Here is a 15,925-nt window from a genome sequence, read left to right as displayed (position 1 = left end):
TCCCGTAGCAACACACGGGCACGCTACCTAGTTGGAGCATAAGACCCAGATTCCTCCTCTTCTGCTCACCATTCACAAAAGACTACAGTATAAAAGGGGGCATGCTGTTTACGTTTTTGTGGGCCTAAGGAGTTGTAGCAGCAGATGAAATACAGGAGATTGATTGCTGTATATGGCTAGTTTGCAGTGTGATATATAAGATGATCACATCAGATGCGGCACAACACAAACATCCAGTAATAAGGGTCAAAAAAGGTAGCATCTTGCCTGATAGAGCTGTGTGTGTTCTTCTTACAACAGAGGATTGACCTGCACGGTGCTTCGTATAGTTGTTACTTGTTAGAGCTCTGCGTTTTATTTTATTTTTGGTTATGGCAAACCGAGGTTGTTTGGTTGTGTAAACAAAATAGAGCTTTCATGCAAGGAGAGCAGCAAACACTCGTTTTGCTCTATACAACAGGGGGTTGTTTTTGGATGATTGGGATTGCCTCAGATTACTGTGATACTATGTACTAGTATAACTTTGTTGCTGAATAAATAAATTTGTAACTTCGGATCTTTTCGATGTACATATGGGACCATGGATGCAGCCAATGTAATGGATTTGACAGAGCATTTTTGTCCTGACCTCCTAGGAGGACTGGAGGAGTCAAGATCCAGATGGACGCACCAAACCGCTCACGCCGCTCGTCTACGTTGCGCGGCACAGCTCTCTAGACCTGGGCATAATTGTCTGAAGACCGAAGATCGAGACAAACTAACCGACATCGACACCGAAGTGACCGATCCATGCTACCCGAACTTTCTATGATTAGTTCAGTTATATGCATGGGATAACTGAACTAACCGAGCATTTAGATTTTATGATATAATGTGTATTTCAGACTATTATTAGTGTTATAATATTTATTCCAATGGGCTTATATTAACCATCACTTTTATCACTTTGTTTAATCTATATGTTGTATTGTTATTTTTCCTTTAAAATAGAAAAAAAAATATTGCTAAAATTTGTTATAAATTATACTATCTAGTAGTTGTTTTGTCAGGTCCAGTTAGTTCGGTCATGACCGCGACAGAACCAAACTAACCAAGATCGAACTTGCTTGGTCCTGAGTTTTACAACTAATCGATCGGTCTCCATTTTTAGATGACCGAACTTTCAAAATGACCGAAGAACCGGTCGGTTAGGCTCGGTCAGACCGAACGCCTAGGCCCACCGCTCGTGCCACTCGCCCGCATCGCAAAGAAAAGAAGAGAAACCATCGACGCGCACTCTGTTCCGTACCCGTGGCCATCGCAGGTGACACCGCTACTCCCACCCCCGCCGATCGATGCCGCTGGCTCCACACCATCCGCGTCTCCGCCCTAATCTCTCCTTCCTCTCTCTCTCTCTCTCTCTCTCTCTCCCTCCCTCCCTCCCTCTCTCCCGACGTGCCCCAGCCGTGTGACGCAGCCCCCCGGCGGGTGGCTGCTCGCCCGCATCGCGCGCAGCGCGCCTCCACCCCACTCTGCCTTGCTGCTCCTTCCACCAGATCCACTGCGCACGAGAGAGATCCGATGGTGGTGGGAACTGCGACGCCGACTGCAGGGGCTGCGGGGGCTACGTGTCGAGCCCACAATACCAGTGACCATGAAGGGGTCCCAGCCGGCCTTGTAGTAGGCGGAGTCCATCTGGTTGATGGGAGCGACGGCGCGGCTATCTCTGGTGAACTCCCCACGCCGGCAAGTCTCCATCTCACAAGCAGCAAAGAGATATTGCGATGTGTTGTAAACGCATGTTGCAAGCATATATTTCAAGTGTTTCGGATGTTTCAGAGGTATGTTACAATTGTTTCAGATAAATATTGCAAAAGTAGATAAGAATGTTGCATATGTTGTAAAGGTCTGTTCCCAATATTTCATCTGTGTTTTTTGGACGTATTGTTGCAAATATGTTTATCTGGATGTTGCATACGTTTTGAACATATGCTGCAAATGTTTTATCTGGATATTGAGTATGTTTGCAATGGTTTTCATGTGTCGTTACAAGTATTTTCAAAAGCATGTTTCAAGTGTTTTATTCGTTTTCAGACGTATGTTGCAAATGTTGCATCTGGATGTTTCAAAAGTAGATCGAGTGTTGCACATGCTACAATGCGCGTAAGAAACGGAGGAGACATGAGTTGTCCCCACGCGCGATCTGGCGGCATGGGCGGCGTTCGGGTGGCGCAGGCCCCGCATGGGCAAGTGAAACCCAGTCGCAGGCGGGGCGTGCAGTGTTTTTTGTGCAGAGCGCAGGAAACTGCAGCGTGGGCGTCCGGACGTGGGCTTCGGGCTGAACGTACGGGCGCTGGTCATCCCAAAAAAAAGAGTATTTAGACAGAAAGAATTTGATTGTTAATAGCGTCAAATATCTGAAGGCAGCGAACAGATGAGAGCCCGGCCGATCGCTTTCTGCAAGTCAATCTGAAAAACACTACAAAGAAACTGAATTCCCAGATTTCCACGAATTGGCCGGATGTCACAAGTGCACAACGCAACTCCAGATTGGCCCACGAAGACGAGACGGTGTGAGTGAATCGGCTTGCGGAGATGGTTCGCCTCAACCCTCAACCCTCAACCGCCCTCAACTGGCCGGCACGAGTAACGGCAGTAGGCGGCGTATGCAAGTCATACAGTGGGGCGCGTTTGGTTGGCGACCAAAGGATGCCGTGCCGCGCCACACCTTCCGCGCCGCAGTTGTGGCATGTGTTTGCTTCGCTGCCCCAGTCGCGGCATGCCGCAGACTCGCTATGGTCGTCTAGTTTATTTTGGATGCCAAATCATGCCGTAGTTGCGGCGGCCATTTTCTGCGCCGCACCTTCGGCATACCACAGACTCGGTGCGGCATCTTCTGGACATCATCCAAACGCGCCCTGGCAGGAGAGGCAGGTGCACGGCGATTTTTTTTTTTCTGCATTCGTGATGCACCCGGACGCCGTAAATCACCGCATGGATGCCGTCCACTTATCCTATGCATAAACCCTTCATGCCGAGCAAAACATTCCTCCATTTTCCCTATGCATAAAACCCTTCATGCCAAAGGGATGAACAGTGTTATTTCCTATAGGTTTTGGAATCCTTCAATTTTTTTCTTCAAAATTCCTTCAATCCAAAGTGTTGCAGGCTTGATTTCTTTTGCATAGAATGCAGCACCAGCTCTAAAACCTGGAATTGAAGGTGCACAAGCTGCAGCACTTAGGGTGAGCAATGACCGAGCGGCTTCCGGGGATGTGCCTTCTTTCAAGCCCAGGGTACTCTACATGATGACCAGAACAAGTACTATTTCAACGAGTGCACATGGGGTACATGCCCAGAGGAGGTAATCATTTCAAAGAAGCTACAGGACATGATTACCTCGTTTGGGCATGATGTGCCCCGTTCGCTGGTCTGAAATTTGGCTGAAATTGACTGATTTTGTGAGAGAAAAACGCTACAGTGGCTGATTGATGAACAGTGTTTTGTGAGGGGAGTCAGCCGGCTGGTCTGGAACATCCAGACCAGCGTACGAGGTCCCTGTATGAGGTAATCATGTCAAGTTTTGTGATGACAGGTCCCTGTACGAGGTAATCATGTCTTGTGAGTTGTGATCTCGTCTCAGTAGCCAAGCGAAGCATTAAGACTTTATGAGCTGGTTAACTTGTTGTCTTTTGCCTTTTTCAGAATTGCACACTTCACATCGTGGCAGAAGAATTGTTCCAAGGGCAGCGCTCGATCGACGGTGCAATCACGGCACAAGGCCGGTGTTTTCCCGATAACAAAACGACTTCTCATTCGTTGGCTGCACAATCGAAGGAACCGGATGGATCCTGCTCAGGAGGGCGTGGCAAGCCTACTGTGTTTCCCTTCTCCTTTTCACTGATTTCCCGTAGCGAGCAGCAGCGTTTCCCCTCAATTACTCTTCGCTCACAGTAATCCGTGACAGGCCCAGGCGTATCGAAGATGGCAGTGGGAGTAGGAGGCAGATCTCAACTCCACTTGCAGTTGCTGCTGCTACTGCTGCACATGCTCCTCCACTTCCCACGCCAATCGATGCTGCTGGGACTAGAAACACGCACTAGTGCACATAGGGCACATGCCCCCACTTGTCCCACCTTTCAAAGAGTGCACATCAACTTTTTGCTTAACTGTTCGAACAATTAATAGAGATATAAACTGCCATTAATATCCCATCAGGACTAACCTATCAGTGGTAACGATTCATGCATGTACTTTCAGCACAGTTTTCTACGGCGAGTTCGAGTGCACTAGAAATGGGGTGGACATGGGCAGCAGAGTGCCTTATGCCCGGAAGCTGAACAAGTCGCAAGCTGAGCCGTTTTCTGACGACTGCGTACATCAATGGATCTAAGTGGGTGAAACCATTCAATGACACCCTAATTGAATGAAATCTGAAGAATGTTTGAATAAAGTTTTGAGTTCAAGCAATCGAAAGAATGTCTGTATTCTTGCATTGTCCATCTTCTTTGTCCTTTGTTTTCCCCCATTTTATTGTCGACCAAAGAGTGGGTGATCAGTCGATTCGTGTTTACTCCTCTCCGTTCTGGGGTCGCTAGTCCGGTAAGCATCGGTTTGGGCTCATTGTTTCGAGGAGAATCGCCTGAAACCGTGAAGAAAGGTGTGGCAGTGGGTCAGGTTTTCAAGCTAGGAACAGGTAGCCGTGGGCACACGGCGCACGAGGGCTCATTTGCCAACCGCATGATCAAATACAGGCCCATTTGCCTGGACTCTGTGTTAAAGGCCCAACACCCCATCTTTGGGAACGGGCGTGCACCACACCTTCCTCCTCAGTCGTGCACTCGTGCTCATGCGCCATATGCAATGCCAGCTAGTGCAGAGCACCGAACAAAATTGGGTACACGATGGGCTCACTGAGCCGGCCATGCGCGCCTACTTTCGATGTCGGACGCGTGGCAAGGAAATAAATCAACGCTGGCCTGGCTGGCAACGCTCTCGTTATGCGGCTCGGCTCCACCCGCACCACGCCGAGTGCGGCCGCTAAGAGCGGAGTCTATATCTGGGCATCGGGCCGGCCCGGCCCGGCACGGCACAGTCACGGGCCGGCACGGCACGATGGCTATCGGGCCAAGGAGACACGCCGTGTCCTGCGGGCCGTGCCTCATCGGCCTGCGGGCCTGGCCTTCGGCCTAGGCACAGGCCTGTGGGTCATTTTTCGTGCCGTGCTGGCCCGTGAAGCACGGCAAAAATAGCAGGTCGTGCCAGCCCACAGCCCGTTAAATCTAAAACACCTCCAAATAAAAATCTAAATCCATTTTTTTCAACCATGAACACATAAGTATGAATTTTGACCAACACAATTTTTTCACACTTAGCCATTTAGGACACTTAGGCAATAAACAGCAGCAACAGCAAGATGAAGACAACAGATTTAAATATCAAAAAGAGCTGTTTTGTGCAATGCTGCCTCATTAAAAACCTACCTAGGTAAAACTCACCCTTGTGAGAAACCCTAGGCAGAAAAAAAGAGTGCAGCCAGCTCCAAATGTCTTAATCTTACATAATTATTACAGACCATTGTTCAAATGTTTAAATGAAAACTAAGCTGAGGGACACATCCACTCTCAACTCACACAAAAGTACTCCAACACTCCTAGCCAACCAATGCCACTCTCAGCCACCAGATGCATTATCTTCACCTTCTGGTTCATCCAGGAATAGATTCTCGAATGCATCTTCAATTTCCTTGGTATCAGCAGCTTCATGTTGTTCCCTCTTCTCTCCTAGCTCCTAGTCCTTCAACAAGGTTAGCATCTTAACATGTTCTGATTTCAAGCTCCGGCGCCGTTCTTCTAGGATCCTCCCTGCTAAGCTGAAACAAGACTCTGAAGAACAAGTGAAAACAGGAACTGACATGATATCTCTGACCATAATAGCCAGGATGGGATAGGTTAGTTTGTGGTCCTTCCACCACAGAAGAATGTCAAAACCATCCTCATAAGCAGTTATGCAGTCGCTGTCCAAATAGCTTGAAAGTTCAAAAGCAGTAGAGTGAGAAGAAGAACAGACAGTGCCACTGGAAGGACCAGGCAGACCTGATCCTCCAAAAATTACCCCCAAGCCTGTTTTCTCTTACTAGTGGGTGGGGTAGGACCAGCAACCCTTTGTGACCTGGTTGCACCAAACTTTCTCAAATATTTCTCAAACATTTTATGCAACTCAGTTTTTAAATCAGCATAGTAAGTAGTGTAATCAGTACTAGTATATTCAGTAAGTAAATGGAGGACCCTTTGTATACCTCTGAGCTTAGCTCTAGGGTCAAGAATGAATGCAAATGAGTATAAGAGAGGAATGTCCTTTCAATACTTAAGAAATTTATGATGCATAGGGTACACAAAGGGTCTAAGATTAACATCCCTTTCACATACATGCAAATGGGTTGCAATCTCCAGAACATGGTGCAGCACAAGAGGACTGGTAGGATAATAAACACCAGACAATGTAACAGTAGAGTCATAAAATACTTCCAGGAACTCTAATATTTTCCTAGCCACGTGCTAATGGGCTGGAGACAATAGTGCAGAACCATAATTTGAATTTATGAACACAGAAAATACTTCACGGTAAGGAACCAAGTGTTTTAGTATGAGATAAGTAGCATTCCATCTAACATCCATGTCTAAGCCAAATTTTTTAGGTCTCATACCTTTAGCTTCATAGTAGTTTCTAAACATAGCAATTCTTTTATTAGAGGAGTTCAAGAAATTAATTGCAGTTCTAAAATCCTCTATATAAGGTTTGATTCTTTTTAGTCCAGATTTGACTATCAGATTAATAATGTGACAAGCACAGCATTGATGCACAAGACTGTAACCAGGTGCAGAATCATCAGATGTAGGATCACAACCAAGATAACCAGCAAACATGGGTGTCAAAGTTTCCATAGCCTTAGCATTAGAAGATGCATTATCTAAAGTGATAGAAAAGATTTTATCAACCAAGCCATACTCCTCAACAACAGATGCAATGGAAGCAGAAATGTTTTCACCAGAATGCTTAACTTGAATCAACCTAAGACCAACAATCTTCTTTTGCAATTCCCAATCAGCATTCACATAATGAGCAACAACAGATATGTAATCCTCTTTAGCATTACCAGACCATATGTCAAAAGTCAAAGCAACAGATGTAGAAGCATGCACATAGTTCCTAATCATAGCATGACGTTTAGTAAATAACTTATCCAGATCTCTAGTGGTGGTTCTTCTAGATGATCTAACAAATCTTGGGTTATGAGAATTTTTAATATATTCCTCAAATGCATCAGTGTCACCAAAACCAAGAGGAAGATCAAGCCTAGCAATCAATCTACACAGTTCAGTTCTAGCAACAGCAGGATCATAGTTCCAATTATGCAAAGACCCATCAGCATTAAAAGCTAGTCGAGACTGAACCCTAGAAGCATTATCAAGTTTCTGTTTGCAAGATTTTTGGTGCCTAAGAATGTGACTAGTACCAGCAGCAGATCTAGCACTCAACACAGTTCTACACATCTTACATATAGCCCTAACACGCACATCGACACCATTAATCTTCTCATAAACCTCCTCAAAGTCACCCCAGCACTTAGACTTGCGCTTACCAAGTCTAGAAACAGCACCAGAGGAAAGAGTACGAGTACCATTACCATCAGCATTACCATTAACACCAGTGCTGTTGGAGTGGGTGTTGGAGTCCACCGTCCCTGTCCCCGTTGCCCCTGCATTGATGGCATCGACGTCGATCACCGGCTGTGTCCCACGGGTGGCGTCATCAAACACCGCAAAGGGGTCACGGCCATTGTCGTCGTGCTCCGGGGATAGCCCAGCCATGACCAAGTCATCGTCGCCAGTCACAGGGAACATGGCATCGTCGCCCTACGAGTCACACGCCATGGGGCCCTCGGCCATGGACGGCTGAACTCTAGCACCGTTCCTCAACGGTGCGCGGCTACGGCTTGGCCACGGTGCCATTGCCCATCGTCCGTCTACGCCAAGGCTAGTTGACGACGAGGCATCGGCAGCAGACCTGCAAAGAAAAAGAACACGAAAAGAAGAAAAGAATAAGAAAATGATCCCAAAAATAGAATCAAAACACTGAGAAATGTATAGATCTAGGGGCTGGGTTAGGGTTACGAATGCGGATGGACTTGCCTGTGCAACCGAAGCCCGGCGCCGGAGAAGACGAGGGCCACACAAGGGCAAGACGGGATTAAGAAGGACGACAAGCGACGGCGGAAGAGAGACGGGGAGACAGACTCACATGTTTATCGACAAACAAAGGAGAAGGAGTAAAAAGTGAAGGGACCGTGACGCCTAAGAGAGGGGGTGAATTAGGTAACTTAAAATTCTAACTCTAAACCATGACCTCTTTTTGTAACTTTAGCAAAAACTATGCAAAAGATAAACTCTCTAAATGTACAACTACGGTTTTACTAGTGTGTTGCTATCTCTACCGCAAACGTAGTAAAGTAATCAATGTAAATGCGGAAGCTAAAGAGCAAGGTAGAGATATGCAAACTCCCGTCGACGACTCCGGTATTTTTACCAAGGTATCGAGAAGCGCGCAAGCTTCCTCCTAGTCCTCGTTGGAGCCCCTCGCAAGGAATCCCTCGTAAGGGCCAAGCTCCTGGTCGGGTGACTCCATGGATAGCCTCGGGCCTTCCCCACGCGCAAGTGAGTCTCCGATGTGCCTCACGGCAAGCCTCTCCTGGATGCTCCCCACCGTCTTCACTATCAAGCTTCCAACCAAAACGCCGCGAGCCTTGTTTCCTCCGGTATACGGTGGCGGCCACACCACAAACGTGGTTGGTGTGATCTCGCAAGACTTCAAGCCCCTCCGATGTATAACACTTGTGCTCGCAAGCACAGGGTGGCAAGAGGTATGCAAACCTCACTAGACACTAGGCAAACACCTAGAGCAAGCGCATAAGCAGTGGTCTAATCAACATAAGCACTTCGCAAAGCACTTATGCTAATCACCTAATAAAACACTAAGCACTATACATGTGGAGATCACTAAAATGGTGTATCAACACTCTTGGTATATTTCCTCAGTTCCACACTACTCAAATGGCCGGTTGGGGGTTGTATTTATAAGCCCCACTTAGAAAGTAGCCGTTGGGGTCGAATTCCCACGAAACTGCTACTGACCGGACGCTGAATCGTCCTGACCGGATGCGTCTGGTCATCCCAACCATTGCAGCCGTGAACTGCCGATCGGACGCTGCCAGCATCCGGTCGCGTGCCACCGAACGCGTCCGGTCGCAGTTTCGCGCACCTGGAACCTCTCTGTACTCGATCGGACACTGATGCCCTATGTCCGGTCGGTTGCTGCCAGCGTCCGGTCCTTGCGTCCGGTCGCCTATCTGTCGAGCCACTGGGCCAGCGTCCGATCGCGCTTCCAGCGTTCGGTCTAGCATCCGGTCGCCTCTACAAGCTCGTTTCTTCGCGATCTTGTGTACAGCTTGGTTCCTATCTTCATGCTTAGACTTTGCTTGATATCTTGGGTCTTTTCTTGTGCTCTTAAGGTCTTTCTTAAGGTGTTGATCATCGGATCATCACATCGCCTTTGTCCAAGTCATGTCTTGCACCCTATTGGACTACAAAACAAACACTTGCAAATTCATTAGTCCAATTTGGTTGTGTTGGTCATCAAACATCAAAATCCAAAGTAAATGGGCCAAGGGTCCATTTTCCTTACAATCTCCCCCTTTTTGGTGATTGATGACAACATGACCAAAGCAAGCAAATAATTAGAATTTGGAAGTTAAAAACTATCTACTTGCTAGGTTGCAATGCAAAGGGCAAGGTTATATGATACTAATTGACAGATAACAATTAAAACTTTACTTAAAAGCATGTCTTGCCCTTGCAAATGTCCCCATGTGATATTATGGATTAAAGCCTAGCTTTCTAAAAAATTATCCCATTACTTAGACTAATCCATAATTCACTTTCCTCCCTTTCTAGACTAATCCATAATTCACTTTCCTCCCTTTCTTGGACCATTACCATTTGTAGACATCAACTTAATGCTTGCCTTTGGTCCTTCAAATTCTCCCCCTTTGGCATCAAACACCGAAAAGGAAGACATTACTAGCATAAGGGAGGGTCAAATTTCATGATTCTTTGTGTATAGAGTGAAATGGATCACAAAATTTGACTCTCACATTATATAGACTAAGCTCCCCCTAAAAGTATGCATACATATGGTAGAAAGCAAAGCATATGTATAATTAGCAATTTATTGCACAAGAGAGTTTAATCTATATAACGCATGGAGAAAGCATATAAAAAAGAAATGTAATCAACATGATGATGCCAATGGAAGAATGATTCTTAGCTCCGGGGACTCCAATTTCCTTACAATGAGACTACTACACAAGTGATAGGTTTGAAAAGAATTAAAACTATTTGAACAAGTGTTAGTCTCAAAGCATCCAACTTGTAAACTAAGCTCCCCCTAAATTTGTGCACACAAGTGTTGAATACTTTTAACATTTGTGCACATTGATTTAAGTATCAAAAATACCACTTGAAAGATGATATTTGGGAGAGATTATCTACAATTTGGACTTTGGCATATATTAGATAAAAAATTGTAAAACAAGCTATGTGTCGTGCTTCTAAACAATTTTTAAACCATGTAGGTTTGCTCCAAGGGTTGATAATGAAATCGAGCAAGCCTACCATATGATGTACCTATTGAATGCATGACAAAAGATTTAAGCAAGTAAATGCAAACATAGGCATGAAAGATAACTAGATGCTTTAAGAGTATGTCAATTGAAGGACAAAACCAATTGAAATGAATACTAATTGAAAGTAATGATATCTAGTTACCTAACATGGGAAGGGGAATTTGGATCTATAGTATTCACTAACCTACTTGGCAATGACTTTGTCCATCAAGATGCACCTCATGAGATGCACCCATACTTTGCCAAGTCTCCAAATTCCCCAAAGTCCGATGGACTTCTCACTTCCCTTTCGGGATTCAAACCTTCTTGGTGCTCTTCATGCTTGAAATGATTTCCTTTGGCACTCAAAAGCGTTTGACCCCATTGTTGGCTTGCTTGTTCACCTTGATGGCCACCACCTTGTCATTTTTCTTCTTCTTCAAGAGATAAGGTGTGGAGGCCTTCTTGTCCACCTTATTGGTGTAGGTGTTGGAGAGCTTGCTTGTTTGCTTTTTCTGCTTCTTCTTTGCTCCTCCCCCATTCTTCACCTTGCACTCATAGGACTTGTGACCTTCCTTGTGGCACACGTAACAAACCACGGTTTGTCCTTCATCAAGCTTCTTCACTCCCTTGATGGTGTTATCTTGATAAAGTTGGGTTTGCTTCGCCTTGCCTTTCACTTGAGTCAAGTCCTTGGTGAGGCGAGCTACTTCTTGCTTGAGTTGCTTATTCTCCTTTGCAACCTCTTGTGTGCATGTATCTACAACAACTTTCTCAACACAAACTTGGTTGCACAAAGATGAGTCTAAACGTAAATCATTGCAAGAGGTAGAGGCATCCTTTTTAATTATGTCATTTCTTTTAGATGTCTTGGTGGGGGTATTTTTGACAGCCTCAAGATTATCAACTTTATTTGTTAGCTCATCACAATGTTTGCCCATGATTTCTATTTTAGCAAGCAAACTTTGATAATCATTTTGTGAGCTAGCTAACTTTTCTTTTAATTTTTCATTTTTCTTTTTAAGTTGCTTATCATTAATTGTGCATGCACTTGTTATTGCACTAGCCTCAAGTTGCTCAATTTTAGTAGATAGTTCAACATTGAGATTTGCAAAGTTTTTATATTATTCAAGTAAATTCTTGTATGCTTCTTGTGAACTACCTAGCTCTTCTTTTAAATTTTTAAGCTTCTTTTGTTGATTAGTGCAAACTTTAGCATATTTAAGATTTTATTGCACAATTGTATTGTAAGAAGGCAAATCATCATCACTATCACTCTCACTAGAGGATGAGCTTCCGTTACCTCGTGCCATAAGGCACACACGAGAAGAGCTTGATGATGAGTGCTTGTGACCTCATCTCTTGTGATGGTTTTCTTCTTCACTTGAAGAATCATTCCATGACCTTATTGTTGTGAGGGCTTTGTTCTTGCATGCTTTCTTCTTTGTCTTGGGTGTGGGCTTGTTTGGACAAACTTCCACAAAGTGCCCTAACTCGCCGCATCCATAGCATCCCCTCTTTCTTTGCTCGTTTCTTTGATTAGTGAAAATGAGGTCTTGAATTTGGATGGGCACACCCTTGACATTGAGCATTTGGATCATTTTCTCCACCTTGTTGATAAGTTTGATTGATTCTTCATCAAGGTCGGAGGTGGAGAAGGAAGATTGATCATCATCACTTGATTCTTCATCATCATCATCATCATCTTCATCTTCACTTGAGGAGCTTGAGCTTGAGCTTGTCTCAACTTTCTTGCCCTTCATCTTCTTCTTCTCGCGACAAGTGAGAGCTTTGCCTTTGCTCGATGAAGAGGCTTCTTCTTGACCCATCTTGCGTGACATTTCAAATGTCACTATCTTGCCAATGATTATGCCCGAGGTCATGGTGCCCAAGTCCTCCATGTTATGAAGGATGGTGATGATGCTTGCATATTTCTTTTGTGGTAGCACGGAGATGATCTTCCTCATGATGTCCACATCATCTAGCTTTAATAATCCTATAGAATGGAGTTCATTGATAATTAGATTCAAACGGGAGTACATATCACGAACAAGCTCATCATCATTTATTATAAAGGAATCATAATTTTGCTTAGCTAGACAATGTTTTTGCTCACGAACATTACTTGTGCCGTCATGGAGCTCTTGGAGTTTTAACCAAATTTCATGAGCGGTATTTAAAGTAAACACTTGGTTAAAAACATCCATGCAAAAAGATTCAAACAAGCAATTCTTAGCTCTAGCATTGAAATGCATTTCTTTTTCATCACTCTTTGTGGGTTTTTTGGGATTTTTAATGGGTTTCATCCCGTCACGAGTGACTCTCCATACACCTAAATCAACCGCCTTAAGGTGGCAAGCCATTCTAGCTTTATAGTATGAGAAGTTAGTGTCGTCAAAGTGCGGAGGCCTAGCGGTATTCATCCCAACCACTCTAAATAGCGTTGACCCAACGGCGGTTAAGCCAAAGGTCCAAATTTGAGCCAACCGGCTCTGATATCAATTGAAGGGACCGTGACGCCTAAGAGGGGGGGTGAATTAGGCAACTTAAAATTCTAACTCTAAACTATGGCCCCTTTTTGTAACCTTAGCAAAAACTATGCAAAAGATAAACTCTCTAAATGTGCAACTACGGTTTTGCTAGTGTGTTGCTATCTCTACCGTAAATGTAGTAAAGTAATCAATGTAAACGCAGAAGCTAAAGAGTAAGGTAGAGATATGCAAACTCCCGTCAATGACTCCGGTATTTTTACCGAGGTATTGAGAAGCGCGCAAGCTTCCCCCTAGTCCTCGTTGGAGCCCCTCGCAAGGAATCTCTCGTAAGGGCCAAGCTCCTAGTCGGGTGACTCCGTGGATAGCCTCGGGCCTTCCCCACGCATAAGTGAGTCTCTGATGTGCCTCACGGCAAGCCTCTCCTGGATGCTCCCCACCGTCTTCACTATCAAGCTTCCAGCCAAAATGCCGCGAGCCTTGTTTCCTCCGGTATACGGTGGCGGCCACACCACAAACGCGGTTGGTGTGATCTCGCAAGACTTCAAGCCCCTCCGATGTACAACACTTGTGCTCGCAAGCACAGGGTGGCAAGAGGTATGCAAACCTCACTAGACACTAGGCAAACACCTAGAGCAAGCGCATAAGCAGTGGTCTAATCAACATAAGCACTTCGCAAAGCACTTATGCTAATCACCTAATAAAACACTAAGCACTATACATGTGGAGATCACTAAAATGGTGTATCAACACTCTTGGTATATTTCCTCAGTTCCACACTACTCAAATGGTCGGTTGGGGGTTGTATTTATAAGCCCCACTTAGAAAGTAGCTGTTGGGGTCGAATTCCCGCGAAACTGCTACTGACCGGACGCTGAATCGTCCTGACCGGATGCGTCTGGTCATCCCAACCATTGCAGCCGTGAACTGCCGATCGAACGCTGCCAGCATCCGGTCGCCTGCCATCGAACGCGTCCGGTCGCAGTTTCGCGCACCTGGAACCTCTCTGTACTCGATCGGACACTGATGCCCTACGTCCGGTCGGTTGCTGCTAGCGTCCGGTCCTTGCGTCCGGTCGCCTATCTGTCGAGCCACTGGGCCAGCGTCCGATCGCGCTTCCAGCGTTCGGTCCAGCATCCGGTCGCCTCTATAAGCTCGTTTCTTCGCGATCTTGTGTACAGCTTGGTTCCTATCTTTATGCTTAGACTTTGCTTGATATCTTGGGTCTTTTCTTGTGCTCTTAAGGTCTTTCTTAAGGTGTTGATCATCGGATCATCACATCGCCTTTGTCCAAGTCATGTCTTGCACCCTATTGGACTACAAAACAAACACTTGCAAATTCATTAGTCCAATTTGGTTGTGTTGGTCATCAAACACCAAAATCCAAAGTAAATGGGCCAAGGGTCCATTTTCCTTACAATCTCCCCCTTTTTGGTGATTGATGACAACATGACCAAAGCAAGCAAATAATTAGAATTTGGAAGTTAAAAACTACCTACTTGCTAGGTTGCAATGCAAAGGGCAAGGTTATATGATACTAATTGACAGATAACAATTAAAACTTTACTTAAAAGCATGTCTTGCCCTTGCAAATGTCCCCATGTGATATTATGGATTAAAGCCTAGCTTTCTAAAAAATTATCCCATTACTTAGACTAATCCATAATTCACTTTCCTCCCTTTCTAGACTAATCCATAATTCACTTTCCTCCCTTTCTTGGACCATTACCATTTGTAGACATCAACTTAATGCTTGCCTTTGGTCCTTCAAATTCTCCCCCTTTGGCATCAAACACCGAAAAGGAAGACATTACTAGCACAAGGGAGGGTTAAATTTCATGATCCTTTGTGTATAGAGTGAAATGGATCACAAAATTTGACTCTCACATTATATAGACTAAGCTCCCCCTAAAAGTATGCATACATATGGTAGAAAGCAAAGCATATGTATAATTAGCAATTTATTGCACAAGACAGTTTAATCTATATAACGCATGGAGAAAGCATATAAAAAAGAAATGTAATCAACATGATGATGCCAATGGAAGAATGATTCTTAGCTCTGGGGACTCCAATTTCCTTACAATGAGACTACTACACAAGTGATAGGTTTGAAAAGAATTAAAACTATTTGAACAAGTGTTAGTCTCAAAGTATCCAACTTGTAAACTAAGCTCCCCCTAAATTTGTGCACACAAGTGTTGAATACTTTTAACATTTGTGCACATTGATTTAAGTATCAAAAATACCACTTAAAAGATGATATTTGGGAGAGATTATCTACAATTTGGACTTTGGCATATATTAGATAAAAAATTGTAAAACAAGCTATGTGTCGTGCTTCTAAACAATTTTTAAACCATGTAGGTTTGCTCCAAGGGTTGATAATAAAATCGAGCAAGCCTACCATATGATGTACCTATTGAATGCATGACAAAAGATTTAAGCAAGTAAATGCAAACATAGGCATGAAAGATAACTAGATGCTTTAAGAGTATATCAATTGAAGGACAAAACCAATTGAAATGAATACTAATTGAAAGTAATGACATCTAGTTACCTAACATGGGAAGGGGAATTTGGATCCATAGTATTCACTAACCTACTTGGCAATGACTTTGTCCATCAAGATGCACCTCATGAGATGCACCTATACTTTGCCAAGTCTCCAAATTCCCCAAAGTCCGATGGACTTCTCACTTCCCTTTCGGGATTCAAACCTTCTTGGTGCTCTTCA

Source organism: Miscanthus floridulus, chromosome 8 (genome assembly GCF_019320115.1).
Source record: "Miscanthus floridulus cultivar M001 chromosome 8, ASM1932011v1, whole genome shotgun sequence".
In the NCBI taxonomy this organism is placed as follows: domain Eukaryota; kingdom Viridiplantae; phylum Streptophyta; class Magnoliopsida; order Poales; family Poaceae; genus Miscanthus; species Miscanthus floridulus.
The sequence above is the reverse complement of the archived record's forward strand: the minus strand, read 5'-3'. Positions refer to the sequence as shown.